General features: G+C 38.8%; 1 long non-coding RNA gene across 1 annotated transcript; it reads left to right on the top strand.

The window, feature by feature from the left end:
* The first annotated feature begins 6,096 nt into the window (after nucleotides 1-6,096).
* Nucleotides 6,097-7,070, top strand: LOC146440115 (uncharacterized). The gene is made up of 2 exons (XR_014851357.1): nucleotides 6,097-6,182; nucleotides 6,911-7,070. It is a non-coding gene; the product is annotated as an uncharacterized LOC146440115 (long non-coding RNA).
* Nucleotides 7,071-14,600: the final 7,530 nt, after the last annotated feature.

The raw sequence follows: 14,600 nt of genomic DNA, 5'->3' as shown, positions 1-14,600 counted from the left end.
CAAGCTAAGGAAGAACATCTGATGGGGTCCTACAAACCAGTGCAAGGAGCTTCAAAGCAGCCTCACGGAAGTCATATCCTGCTGCTGTCAGCAGAGTTAGCCATTACTTGAAAAGAACTAATGTGCTAAGCAGAGGAGAATTTTAAATACACAAAACTGACTCAGGGTCCTTGCCCATTTGCTGTGATTTATATAAAAAATGGGGAGGGGGGAGTAAAAAACCCAGAACTCTTAACAATGCTTTTTTTGAGTCTTACAAGCTAAAAGTAGCCGTAGGCTTGTGTTGGATATGACCCAGATTTGCCAAGAATAGCAAACCTATTTAATTCTTTGGGTTTAGGTGGCAAAAAAAAAAAAAAGGTGCAAGGAGCTATCAAATAGTAATCACCTGCTCTGCATGCATTAGAGTTCACGTGTACAGAAATTACCCCCAAAATCCTGATGCAAAAACAGAGACATTCTAACCTTAAAGTAGCTGGGTTTGGTGCACACATCCTAAAGCTCTTTATGACTGTGTGGTCCTGCTTATTCTTCTAGTTGCTGGCAGCAGAAAAGGGCAATGGAAATCCTTAAATTGCCTACATGACAGTTTAAACAGTCTGGTCTCACAGTAGCAAGAAACTTGCTTGCAGACAGGGCTGAGCAGGAAAGCAGGACTTTGCTTGCATCATATCATCATTAATATCTACAGTGGTATAGACAAAAGCCAGACATCCAAAGATCCAAAGATTGCCTACATTTCCTTCAGGGAATCCACTCCAGATGCTGTCAAGTGACTTCTAGCAGTGTCCTGCTTGGAAAGAGGGATTAGCTGGATGATCCCTGCGAGGGCACTAACTCATTCCAACATAAAAAATGTCAGAAGGACAATATATAATAATTATTTCTATTTCCGACACACCTTACACAGTTTCAGAAATTGAAAAGTATAGTTGAAAAACCCCAGCAGTGATGATGTGATTTGATCAGAACACTAATATGTTGTATAGCAGGAAGGAATTACTGAAAATGCTGCCATGCATACAAATTTTTACTCCTATTGACCAACAGTCTCTTTCTTGTGGGTTTATCTCCAGAAAGCTTCCAAAAATAAATTAAATTAGCTTTAAAAATATATACATCTTGCATTATAGTTCTGTAACTTTCAGATCATGGAAGTGATATGTCTAGAATAGGAAATTCAAAATCTGTCTGTGGGGGGGGGGGGGGGGGGGTGCGTCTGAGAAAAGGACTTTTTAATCAGGTTGAATAACTCTTTCCCTTGTTTTCCCCTTCCCCCTGTGCCTTGCAGGGCACTCTGCGTGGTTTTGTCAAATAAATAGTTTTTTCTTCACTTCCATCTAAGAGGTTCTGTTGTGGGTGGGGGAGGGGGCGTCGGGTCCCTTCGCTCTCGGAGGAGAGAGAGTCTTATCATTAACCCGGGACAGTCTGTTAAACAGGACAGATTTTGCAAGGAATTTATAGTCCGAATTGACTTAGATGTAGACTTAGAAGCCGAGTAAAAAAAATTCCAAGAGTCATTGTGATTTTTGGCAATTCCAGTTGTAAAAAGATGTAAAATTGCATGCCTGGTCATAGTGAGTGGAAAACTCCCAAGGTTTGGGAGTGGTCAAAGATAGTGTTCCAGCTCTCCTTGCTTCCCTTCTGTACTGATTTTCCACAATTGGTGCCTCAGGATAATGAATGTATCAAAGACAGGATAATGCTGCAGGTAATAGGATTTTTTTCCCCCTGAAATGGACATCTATTTGTCTACTGCTCCTGTTCATGAAGAAGTAGAAGTGCAGGTCTGATGGCAAGAGGAGGTGCTGGTACTTAAAGAACCCAAGAGAAGGAGACAACTACTGGAAGGAATTAATCAGTCGGTGTCTTTTCTCTGTCACATAGCCAGTGTCTCATGCTTTAGCTGCACTGTTTTCTTCTGTCACCACATTTGACTCTGGCTACACCAAACTCTTCTTTCACAACAGATAGACAACAGCAGGGCAGGGATCAGATGAATTCTAAACTTCCTCATATCACTAAGGCTGCGGAGAAATTTAGGTTGGATCCACAGAGAAAAAAGAAATTTTGGGGGAGGTTGGGCAGGCAGAAGAGAGGAGAAATAGCCTCAGGAATATCTGTGGTAGGGAATATAATCAAATCTGTAGGCATAACCTGACCATGTTTCTGATTAGGGGGAGACAGCAGTTCTGCTTCCATTCTCCCAGGACTTATGTTGTCCTAAATGGACTCTGAAAAGGGCACAAACTCGTGTTTCCTGCTCTAGAGCACAGTCCAGTGCAAGTGGGCTAGTTTTGAGCTATGGCTTTGTGGCTCCTTTAAGATTATTGTGGTTAGGGTTTATCTGTGGGAAAAATGCTGTTCCTCACCCCCACATTCATTCTATGCTCACATGTACTCCAAATCATCCATAAAAGGTCTGCAACATAACCATTACACTGGTCAAATATGAAAGGCAGTCTTTCAAAATTTTACTTACTCACACTGCCTGTGTGAGTCACCTTTCATTTTAAGCAGTAAGTAAAGCATTTTTTGGCTGTTTCTGTCACCACTTATGAAAATAGGGATGAATAGATGTTCTGTGACTATAAGGCAAATTCTTCTCCAGTGCTACTTTTCTCATGGCATTTTTGAAAGTCTGAAGTCAAAGTGTTTCATTCTGATCCAATTTTATTGTGTTTTCTCAAAATCCATGTGCTTCCTAGACATGAAGAGCACCCAGTGGAAATACAAAACCTCATATTTTAACTTTTCTGCAATTTTACTTTTCAGGATTTAATGAAATGATAATTATGGCCAGCTACACTTCTGGAGAATTTTCCATGACTTCCCAGAACAATGAATAATTGTCTAACAGGATGTTGCCCTCTGTTGTGTGTTCAGCTGCTAATGTCTAGCACTCCTCTCAATGGACACACTGGTAATGAACAAGCCTTAAACATTTTCTGTCATATTTGGGAAGGTGCAACAAAGCTGAAGATTTTTTCTGTATTCCTGAAACTGATTGATAAACCAGGCCAAATTACAGGACTTCTGAAGAAACTAATGGTTAATAATTTTTGAAGTGCTTGTAAGCAAGGATCAACAATTTTTCAATCTTCTTGCTCCTGTTCATTATACACTCTAGACCTCTCAGAAATATCTGAAGCATTGCCAGGAGTAATTTTTGTTTTCTTAGCTAACATGAGTAAAAAGTTACAGATGCTGAATGCAGCTTAGGTTCTACTTAACTGTGCAATTGATTATACTCACCTGGAGTTGCAAATGGGTCCTTCTCAGGACTACTTAGTGAGAACTAGCTGCCAGTATAGCAAACATCTGTCTTTTAGTCCACCATTTCTCAACAAAAGATTAAAAAAATCTTAATTATTTTGGTTATTGTTTATGCAATTATTCCAGTAGTGTCTTCCATCTGTGCCTGTAAAGGTTCCCTGAAAATAACGTACCAATTTTCTAATTTGTTCCAGCAAACAGAATTATTCAGGTCATTGGTTTCTGGTATATTTTTAATGCCATGATGGGAAATTCAAGTTCAAAGAACCCATAGAATCTCTTAAATATTGTACTTAAAACAACATGAGACAGAATTTTTAAATTGAGACCCATGACAGTTCTCCAGAACAGTATGACATTATGTTACACTTGGATTATTTGAGTAACTGATGCAATGTACACAGAAATTTCCCCTGTGTATTTTCACAGCTCCCTTGGCATCTGCATGCCTTGCAGCCTTCAGTGTATTTATCCTGGGATATATATTCATTGGGCCTAGTCACCACAATGGCAGACCCTCTAACATGTATTTCCTTCCTAAGACGCTCTCTGCATACCAACTTTGCCAAAATCAGATTGCTCCCATAAGATTCCCCCTCCTTAGACTTACCAATCTTCATCTCAAAACACAGTGCATTTGTGGGTTTACTTATATCAAAGGTCTGGTTTGGAAAGTCACTGTATTCCTACTTTCCAGCCCAGCTATACTTATGACCACTTTCAGAATTACACTCCACCTTTCCTGAGATTTACTAGTTCCTGTCCAACATGCATCTAGGAAAGTTTTTGTTATTTTTGTAATAGCTGAGGACTTGAATCACAAGAAAACTCAGCACCCTGGATGACTGGAACAGGTTGGATAAAGGCATCTTTCTTTTTGTAAGTGTGACTTGGATTTGAAAAAGCTGAATCTTTGAACTCTGGCCCATTGCCTGCATTTCCTGGTAACTATAACAGACATGGGCCATTTGTGAACAGCTCAGATATTTGGACGCCACTTACATACACAAGACTTGATCCAAAACCCACTACAGTCAATGGAAAGACTTTTGGTTGACTTCCATTCTCTCTGGACCAGGAATACTTCATAGGGCTAGAACATACATGCTGTCTTTTGCTGCTTTTTCTCCATGTAGTAGCACATCCATATTGCCTTTGCAAATATTTTCCAAATAATGGTCCAAAGAAAAGACCCAAGTGCCTTAGCACAAAGTTCCCTTCTTCACAGAAAAATTCCAAAGGGCATAAACAGCAACTGTGAGTCACCATACCCACAACAACAAATCAGGATGTAGCAAATGGTCAGTAAAGATAATACATCATCTATAATGTGCAGAAAAACAAACAGAAAAGCTTTGAAACAGGATTCCCACTATGAATGTGTGAGTTTGTACAAATGCTCATGTTTGCACAAATTTATGAAATATTGCAGCAATCAGAATTGCTGGGGAAATTAACAGGAGAATGATGTAGGACTTACCCAGAAGCCACAGACACAGTATTTTTATTTGTATATAAAAATATATATTTTTTCTGCCAATTTCTAGTAGGTTTCATTGGTTGTTTTCACTGACAGAAATTATTGTTAGATTGTCAAAACTTTAAAATAATCATTAGATGTTTCATTAAATGTGACAATTGAACTGAGATCCTGAAAGAATGGGAAAACTTGGCACACTGCAAATTTGGGCTCTTGCCTGTGAGCAAAAGGAGATTTTCCCTGCAAACTGTTATGAAAGGATCTTAATGTGTTTGAGAGAGAGAGCACAGGAACTTCTGTGCCTGAGGCTGCTGGACTTGTATTTTTTGGATAGTGGAAATCCTGGAGTTTCTTGGACACTGATGGGCTAATTTCACTCGTACAGCTGGTGCTGTGAAAAGCAGCAGTGGTCCTGCTGAGTCTGCATTGCATGGAATCACAGCAGTCTGGCTGAGGTGGCACAAGTGTCAGTGTGTACATCCACACCCACCTCAGCAGCACGAGGAAAAATTAGGGGTTTAACAGAAATAGAACAGCTTGTGCAGAGGCAGTCTCCAAAGAGCACCTCAGGGCACCAGGAACAGAGGAGGTGAACCTGCTGCCCTGCCAGCCTAAACACTTGGAGGACACTTGGAGGCCCTGGGATCCAGGCACTGGACATGCATCACTGCTCCCCACTAAGGAAGACCTGGCTCCTGCCATGAGACCATCCAAATGGTCTAAGTCCTTCTTGAGCCCAAGGTGCTGCCATGAAAACAGTCTGCTGTGTCCTTGACCTTATGAGGCTGCTTCTGGGTTTGCAGGTAGGGCAAAGTCTTTCAATTCATGAATTTCCAAAAGATCTGGAGTAGCATTATGGTTTTAAATCACCCAAATTTGATTGTAAGGTTGAAGTAATTTAAATGTTCATCATAAATCTGAACATACCCAAACCAAAGTTTCCTTTGGGGATGCAAAAATAAGATCAGGATAAGAAAATATAGCAATCAACCTGGTTTTCCAGTTACAGGCAAACACTGAGCAATCTAGGCCACTGACCAATCCAATCAATACTGGCTTGGTGCCAAGGAGTAGTGGGATAATGCATCAGAAAAGTTAAGATGACAAATAAAAAATCAAAAGAGATGTCTATAGATATAAAAGATAATGTTTGTTTTTCTTTCCAAAAGCTTGTCTTGAGAACCCAGCACTCTGCAAGAACAGACTGTACTGGCATGGGCACACAAAAAGCAATGGGAAAGACCAGTAAATCCCCTTTTAACCACATAAACAAACTTGTCTCTAGGCATGACATCACAATCCTTCAGTGCAAGGGTTTCATTCTGCTTTAAGAGTGTCATAAGCGTTAATTTTAGCCTTGACTTGTTGAATAACCCCAAGGGGGAAATGAAAACAAGAAATCAAGCCTTTCCTCTATTCACCAAAGGTCTGAACAGAATGTTTTCCACCAGCTGATGCAACGTATTTCAACTTTTTTTTTAACAACACCAGAGCTAGAAAGAGCTATGGGGCATGGACTGTCCTCCTGGCAGGGATGTGAACTGCTGGATTATCTTCTGAAAGATTAGATGCTTTTGTTTGTTCACTGTATATTGACTGTAACAGAACCAAGAGGGTCCACTTAGACATATATAGACATATAATTCATCCCTTCCTGAAAATGTTTGTGTTTGTGATAACGCCAGGCAATAAACCAAGCTTCCAATGAAAGGCCTGGATCTACTCCAGAAAGAACAATTTAGAGATAATGTCAAAATAATATGTTACATTCAAACAATAACATGCCACAAAGTGACAAACCACTGAGAGACAGATGTCAGTGATCTAACAAATCAACAAACAACTCTTTTAATGGATAAGAAGTCTCCCCCTTGGATAAGTCACTCGTGTTCCTGTTAGTGCCACGGTCCACACTCCAAAGTTTTCACTGAGTGACAGCTAATGATTAATTTAAAAGCAGAGCGTCTGAGTGAGGGGAAAGATTGGTCTTCTTTTTTTTTCCATTGCTTTCAGGCCCTTATGAGGAAAGAGAATAAAATGGGACAATATGAGCTAAATCCATTATTGCCTTACTTGCTTAGTCTCAAAATAAAAAAAGGGTCTTGTGAAAATCTCACTTCCCATGCTGACTGCAATTATTATTTATTTTTCAAGGTGCTGAGGAAAGGTTAAGAGTAGGAATTGGGTGAGCACAGTCAGAAATCAAATATTTTATGGCCTACTAACTCCATCACCCTTCATCAGTCCTAGGATGGCTCTTTCCCTAAAAGCTTTTCCATTTAATAAATTACCTCAATTTTCAATTCTACACAAAGGAGCTCAGAACTGCAGTTTTCCAAACCATAGTAGGAGCTGGTCTCTAGGACAAAGCACACAGTTCTGTTGTGTGTGGGATCAGAGCTATGACATGCCAGATAACCTGGAGAGGGAAATTGTGCAGTCCTTGGAACACTGCTAGGTCATGGAGGACCCAGCAGAAATGCTTATAAACCAACTCTGCACACGTCCTCTACAAAAATTGCAGCCACTGTTTAGAGTTTTGTCATCTGTTTACATAAAAATTTTGTCCTCTCTAAGGGTTCACTTCTGAAAATAAGCCTCTGTTTTAAATGCTTTGACAGTGACTACATAAATTTACATGACGCATTTCACAGTCCTTGGAAAATTGCTTTGCTTATGATGGATACTCAACATTTCTTTGAGATAAGTTTGCAGTGGGAGCTGCGGGGGAAGACTACACTGGCAAGACTTCAAAATCTGAGGAAATCATGGAACACTGCTAATAACATCCTTGTGCTTTACCTCAACAATTATTTTTACAGCATGAGGAATTCTGCCAGAAATTCAAATTACATGCATTTTATTACATTTGCCCGAGCGTTTTGCATGCAGGTATAATCCACTTTGCATCACAGGAATTAAGCAGGAGCCAATTACTGAATCATAGAATTAGAGAACTGTTGAGCCTGGAAGGAACTTCTGGAAGTCATCTTGCCCAGTCTACCTAGAGCCAGTGGCCCAAGACTATGTCCAGAGAGTTTTTGGGTGTCTATCCAAGGATGAAGACTCCACATTGTCTCTGGACAACCTGTGCCACTGCTTAGCCACTCAGTCAGTGAGAAAGGTTTACCTGATGGCTCAGATGGACCCTCCTGTGTTTCAGATTGTGCCCATTGCCTCTGGTCCTGTTACTGGATACCATTGGAAAGAGCCTGGCTCTGCCTTCTTTTCTTGCTCCATCAGGTATTTATACACATTGATGAGATCCACCCTGAACCTTCTCTTCCCCAGGATGAATAGTCCACCCAGGTTCTTTTCTGCGATTTTACTTTCTTGAGTATAAACATTGAGCTGGTAAATCTGACCTGTTGCTCCTTTACCCTCTGCCCAGTGCCCTTTGAAATGTGTTTACGTGATTGCAACATAGAGCTTTACTACATAAACTTTTTCCCTCATTTAAGAATAGCAGCACTGAAATTGACCTTATTTTTCAATACACATGAAGTCATAATTGGACAGGAAGAAACCTCTGAAAGTGTTGTAAATGTTGTTAAAGTGCAAGAGAAGGAAGAGGGATAAATTGTTGTAGGTTTTGGTGGTTTTTAAATTGTTCTTGTTCAACTACCTACATTTCATTTAAATGTGTATGATGACAGAGAGACAGGAATTGTAAAACTGATTCCATTTTTATTCATCTTTTGCTAAAATAATTAGGCTTATATAAAAGGTAGCTCATATGCTTCTGTTCAGTGGCAGATAATTTGAGCAGATGTGCCCCTTGTGTCTTGCCTCTTAGGAAAGGTGGATGAATATTTTTAATATGAAAGAGACAATTCTTTTCTGTATTTTATTTCTCCTTGGAGCATTTTCTAGTTTCTACACTAATAATTGCCCACAGGAAAATTATTCTGCATTTTACTTTTGTACAATGTAAGTAACATACTTAGCTAAGAGATCCAAATTCACCAACCCACAGATGATATTTTCCCAGTTTTGGTCTTGATGAGGTTCAGCAGAGACTGAGGTTCTGTATCCCTAAACATAAACTAGGCATGAGATCCCCACCATGTAGCACTTGCTTTGCAGTTTCCTTCTAAATGGCCTGGTTGGCTAACCAGGGAGGAAAAGATTTTAACAGAAGACTTCCTACTTTCCTCTTGACTGTGCACCTTTCTGTAAGAAGGCACATACTGCTTCCTGATGGAAAGCACTGTGTGACTTCAAAGCACAGTCTCATGATGTAAAGAGAATGAGTTCACTGTAGCTATGAATAGCAAAGTTAAACTGCTAGGTCCTCTAGACATGTGTTCATAGAATCCACACAATGAGTTCTAACATGGAAGGAATTCTTGAAAATATGACCTTTTCATTTAAATTAAGGCTGCATGGAGGCACTTGTGAACCCGACCTGCATTTGAAGATGGGTAGTTACAAGTGACCTTCCATTCAGAGGTTACTTAGATGTATTAATGTGGTACTAGACCTCAGCAAATATTTCTATCATACTCTGCTATCATCACATCTTGATAGCTAGGGCTCAGCACTATGACAGCACAGCTAGACAGGCTCTTTTAAAAAGCTGGTTCATGTCTGAAACCAGAGTATAACCAGTCCCAGAGCCAAACAGAAGCTGAACTTTCTGGGGAAAAAAAAAACCTAACTTAACTCAGGGTACTGAGACCTATTGAAAATCTGGCCATAATTCATGACTTCCCATGCTGTTCCATTTCTTACGAGTTTATTAAAGACAAAACTCAATTGGTTTGGAAGGAACTAGCTCTTCCTCCAGTGGAATTTCCACCACACTGAGATGTGGCTTTTCCCACAGTACAATACACAATGCTGCTAATGTTACAGGATAACCATCGTCCAATGTAATGTGCCAAAAGACTGCATACTAAGAAAGTGAGAAATGTTGGTTGTAAATTTTGGCTGCCAAAGCTGGATTCATTCAGGTTTAGAAATATATATCCTTTTGCAGCATTTTGTGTAGGTGTGGAATCTGGGGAAAGACTAATGAGAATACAATCAGATACAGCATAGAAAGGAAGGTGAAATTTAAACTCGAAAAGAATGTCATACTATATTGGTCTTAAAGTAAGGTCTTCCCTGCTGCTGTAGCTGGAGCCATTCTTAAAACTGCAAAAGCAAAATCAGTTGTATATGAGAAATATGTATCACACAAAAACATGGCAGTGAGTATACAACTTATGAATCACAGAACACATTTTATCCTAATGCTCATAATTTTTCATAATGATCATAATTTGCCATTCTATTCACCCTGTTTACACAGAATGCAAAACACAGGGAAAACAAAGAAGTTCTACATGTGAAATATAAGCTATTTGGATCGTCTGGGGTTCTAAAAGCACAGTTGACTAGACCTTCTTAATTTAACATGTAGTGGAGTGTCTAGGTATCACAGAAGCATTCTTCCAAACTGAAAAATATTTTAATGAAACTTATGGAGTTGTAAGTTACCATAAAACCAATGTGTTATATTTTGACCTACATAAATTTTTGAAGCCTTGCATTACATGCAGAAAGTCTGACCAAGACAATTGACAGGTAATAAAAATAAGGGAGATCTACCTTTTCTGAGCACTTCTAGGTAAGCCCTATACCTTGATCTGAAATGAAACTGTTCTTGCACATTCCCATCCAGAGGTTTTTCTGCCTCTCTAGCATCTCTAAGTTCAGTTTGAACATCACTACACCATATGAGACCATCTTAGAATTATTTTAAGAAAGAATTAATAATATATTTTGGCATCAAGACCTCAATAACTCTTTATTTTCTCTTATGTGCAAGATGGATCTATTAAAATAAATAATATTAATATGCAGAAAATAGGAAAAACTCTTCTTGTGATATCTAAGCATATATATGGCTGTAATATTACCCATTCACCTCTGAATAAGAAACATAGAATGATTTTTTAAATGTAAAACAGGAGTTTATAAGTTGCAAGTCAGAGTTACACAGTTAGATTGAGGTTGAGACCTATCACAAATGGACTGAGTCAGCTGAATGAATAGGGTTGTTAAAGAAAACCTTTCTTTCAGGACATCAGTAATATTGCTTCTGACACAGGCACTGTTTGGCTGAAAGATTATCATCTATGTCTCCTTTTAATGTCTTTCCATTTAGAGCTAATTTCAATGAGATTTGTCTAAATATCTGTAAAAACTGCCTGTGACTCTTATCCTTTCTACATTTCTAATACTATTTCTGTATGCTGGTGCATAAAGCAAGATATGTCAATCATTCACATTTCTAGCATATTCTCCTTTGAAAAAATATCAATCCCATTCTGCTTCAAATTACTATATTTTAGAATATGCAGAAATTGTGTCTGTGTATTTTCTGCCAGAAAGGGATGGTGAGTATATTTATTTTACAGTGCAGGCCTCTTACTTATGTTTTCATATTTCTGTAAACCATCAGCTACAATCTTCACCATATTTTCCCAGTAAATCTTAATAAATCACAGCACAAAGCATTACCTTAAATATGAACATGAATATTTGTGAGCACAACTGCAGGTTTTCCTTAATTTTCCATCTCTTTCCATGTCTGTAGTTCAAGGGTTATATATGTAATATCTCAGTTCTTAATTTATTCCACTCCTCCATTTTCAGCACAGGCCTCATCGTCATCTTTATTTAGTGACAACACTCACTTTCTTCCATCTCTCCAGCAAGACTCAGCTGCTTTGAGTCACATTCCAGTTTCCACAGCCATTGTTCCTGCCAGCATACCTTCAGCCTCAGCAGGAACAGCCCATACAGTGCTCGTAAGGGACATGTTTTGTACAATTTTATCATCTGACCTGGTGAAGGAATAGTCCCAATGATGAGCATTTAAGGATTTCCCAAACTAAATACTGTTAAAATACTGCATGAGCAGAAAATAGTATTTTCAGAGATGAATGCTGAGCCTGACTGTCCTTTCCAAACACACATGGGGACCTCCCTACCACCTTATGCCCCAGGATGACATTTAAGCCCAGCCCAGGGCCATCAGCCCCTGCCCCAGCACTGGTATGAATCGTGAAAACACTTTAATTTCATGCCACTTGCTAAGTAAAGTTTTAATCTTTAATACATTTAAACATCTTTCTCTTCAAATTTCTGAAGGCTGCACCCATTTCACTAGGAAGCTTCTTGCCTTGTTTGTGGTGCCATAAAAGGAAGACACATCTTCCAGACATGTATTTGAGAAATTGGATAGATATAGGAAATGTTTGGTGCTGTTTTGACTTTTGTTGCTACTGAAAAGAGATTCAGGAGATTGAGAAATATAACTGCAGGATACTACCTTAGAGGATGGACTGGCTGGGATTTTACAGTCTACAGACATTTTCTGTCAAATATACTGTACATAAGGGCATTGCCAAATAACAACAGAGAGTATTCATGGTATTCTGAGGAACTGCCAAATAAAACAAGTCTGCAGATTATCCTTTATTTGATGTTATGCTGACATTTTTCACATGAACAGTGTTTCTGGAACTAAAAATTTGAAGACAAACATCTAAGAATGGATTCTGGGCCAGGATTCCTGCTTTCTATTCAAACCTTGGTTATGATTTTATGTCTTTGGTTATTTACCCATAATGCAAAATAATGTTAAGATTAAAAGCCATTACGGTTTAAAGAACATTATTTTCACTGTCTTCTAGTGCACCAAAAGTACTTTTGTTCCTTGAAATTGCATAGAAGTAACAGATTTGGGTTAAAATCATGTCTTGAACCATCTCACTTCAGAGCTGACAACTGTGTAAAGAGCTACTTATAAGCTACTTATAAGAAGAAAATAATACAATCTACCCAGAAAATTTCCCACTTGTTAGTCTATCACAACAGGAGTATAAAAGCTGGAAGAGGTCTAACAGTTCAGACAGATACAGGGAGACTTGGAAAGGCCAATACTTATACAAGTGTCAACAATAAGAAACCCTAAAACTCTGTGTCCAATCCCCTGGTTTACATTTCTGGATGCAAGATGGGTAATAGCAAAATGCAAGTCACATGGAGTACATGATTCAGGAATTCTAGAAACTTTCTTAATCTTTTGTTCATATACTGCCAGAAAAATAGCAAGTAAACAAGTGCCTGGAATAGCAGTAAGGCAGAAGGAGTGGAAGACAGCAGAGGGATCCCTGCTTGTCAGACTTTGCTTTGCCAGGATAAATAAGCCCAACTCTTACAATCACCATGTGCTCCAGCCCCTGGGCCACCTTGGTGTTCCTCAGATGAACTAGCTCTAACATGTCTTCATCCTTCACATTTCCTGGCAGCCCAGAGCCAAACAGGCAGGAGGCCTTTATAGTGGGGAGCAGCACTTCAGGCAGGACAGAGGGCATGGAAGAAGGGAAGGAACACCATGCCAGGCATGAGATGTTGGCATAACATAAGAGACAAAACTGCTCATGTACAGTAATTTTAGTTACTTTGTTCTTTGACTGTCATGAGCAGAACTCAAAGCTGCAAACATTAAATAAAGTGTTGCAATTTTCCAGTAGAGGTTGCTATGAGCCATAAACATCAGGGCACTAAAACTGATAAACGTCTCACTTTTTTATTCATTTTGGCAGCTGCAAAACCAGGATTACTCAAGGTATTTATCAGTTTTATACACTTCTGCTTATCCTAGACAGGAATACGGGTTTTTTTAAACAATACTGGAGTTCTGGTTTTTACTCAGAGACCAATAATTCTGGTGAAAGTCATGACAGTAGGCCCTGGATAGGTTCCCTCTCTAATGGAAAAAGATACAGCTTTTGTTTTCTTCTTTCTGGTATTTCCTGTGCATCTGAAGCTTTTCTACTTTCAATACAGATGAAGGAAGAAAATACATCTCCTTCAGCATTTTTAACTTCAGAACTTTACAGGGATAACACACACTGAAAATGAGAAACAGAAAGTATTTTATTTCTTCTCTGTCCCATTTTCATTGATTTGCTCAATATTTAATATTACACAAATAATCTTTGTAGTGATTTGGAAGATAACTCAAGGCTGGTTCAAGAGGCCAAGTTATTAGGGAGATATTGCTTTCTGAAACTCAGAGATCAATGGGTGTCTCAAGGTAAGCGCCCAGAAATGTCATGTTCTTAAAATTTTAGGATCTCTTGAAAATCCAGTGAGTAGCTTGCATCATCCCAGGAAGTAATAAATATGAGCTTCACAAAGAAAATATACAGTGGTAATGAACAAAACCTCAAGACATCCCTGAATGGCCTATGGAGGAATGACAGACAGGGGCAATCAAACTGGGCACAAACTATTGTTTACAAACTGTTCAGAAACAAATGGGGCTTTTCAAGGATGAAGAAATTCAGAACCACAGAGCTAACAAGAAATGAAACTGAGACCAGTGCTTGTGTGACAACTCAAGATAATCTTGAAAGCAAGTATCTGATTACTAAGGGTTTTCTAAATCTCCAAGCTTAGAAAACAGATTTGTTGACTCAAAGAAGGACTACAAATGCAACCTCACTAAATTTGGTGGAAAAAACATAGCTGATCATACAAGAGAATTTCACAATCACACTCTGAGGTGTAATTGTCACAATTAGCTCAATGATTGCACAAAGAACAAAAGCAATGAGATGGAAACATATTAAACACAACTCAATTAAAATGCAACTGAGCATTTTTTTTCATATGCCAGTTGTGTATCAGCACTAAAATCACTGTTGGATTCTACTCTTTTTAGCTGAATGTCATCTAAGAAATGTTCAGCTGTGGAGAAACATTCAAGAGAATTTCTTTTAATCCCCAACTCTTTTTCCAGAGCATGAAAGTGATGGCTAAGCATTTTTTAATTAGTTGG

Source organism: Lichenostomus cassidix, chromosome 3, assembly GCF_008360975.1.
Source record: "Lichenostomus cassidix isolate B80296 chromosome 3, HeHo_3.0, whole genome shotgun sequence".
Classification (NCBI taxonomy): Eukaryota; Metazoa; Chordata; class Aves; order Passeriformes; family Meliphagidae; genus Lichenostomus; species Lichenostomus cassidix.
Note: the sequence above shows the minus strand (reverse complement) of the source record. Positions and strands in the feature narration are given on the sequence as shown.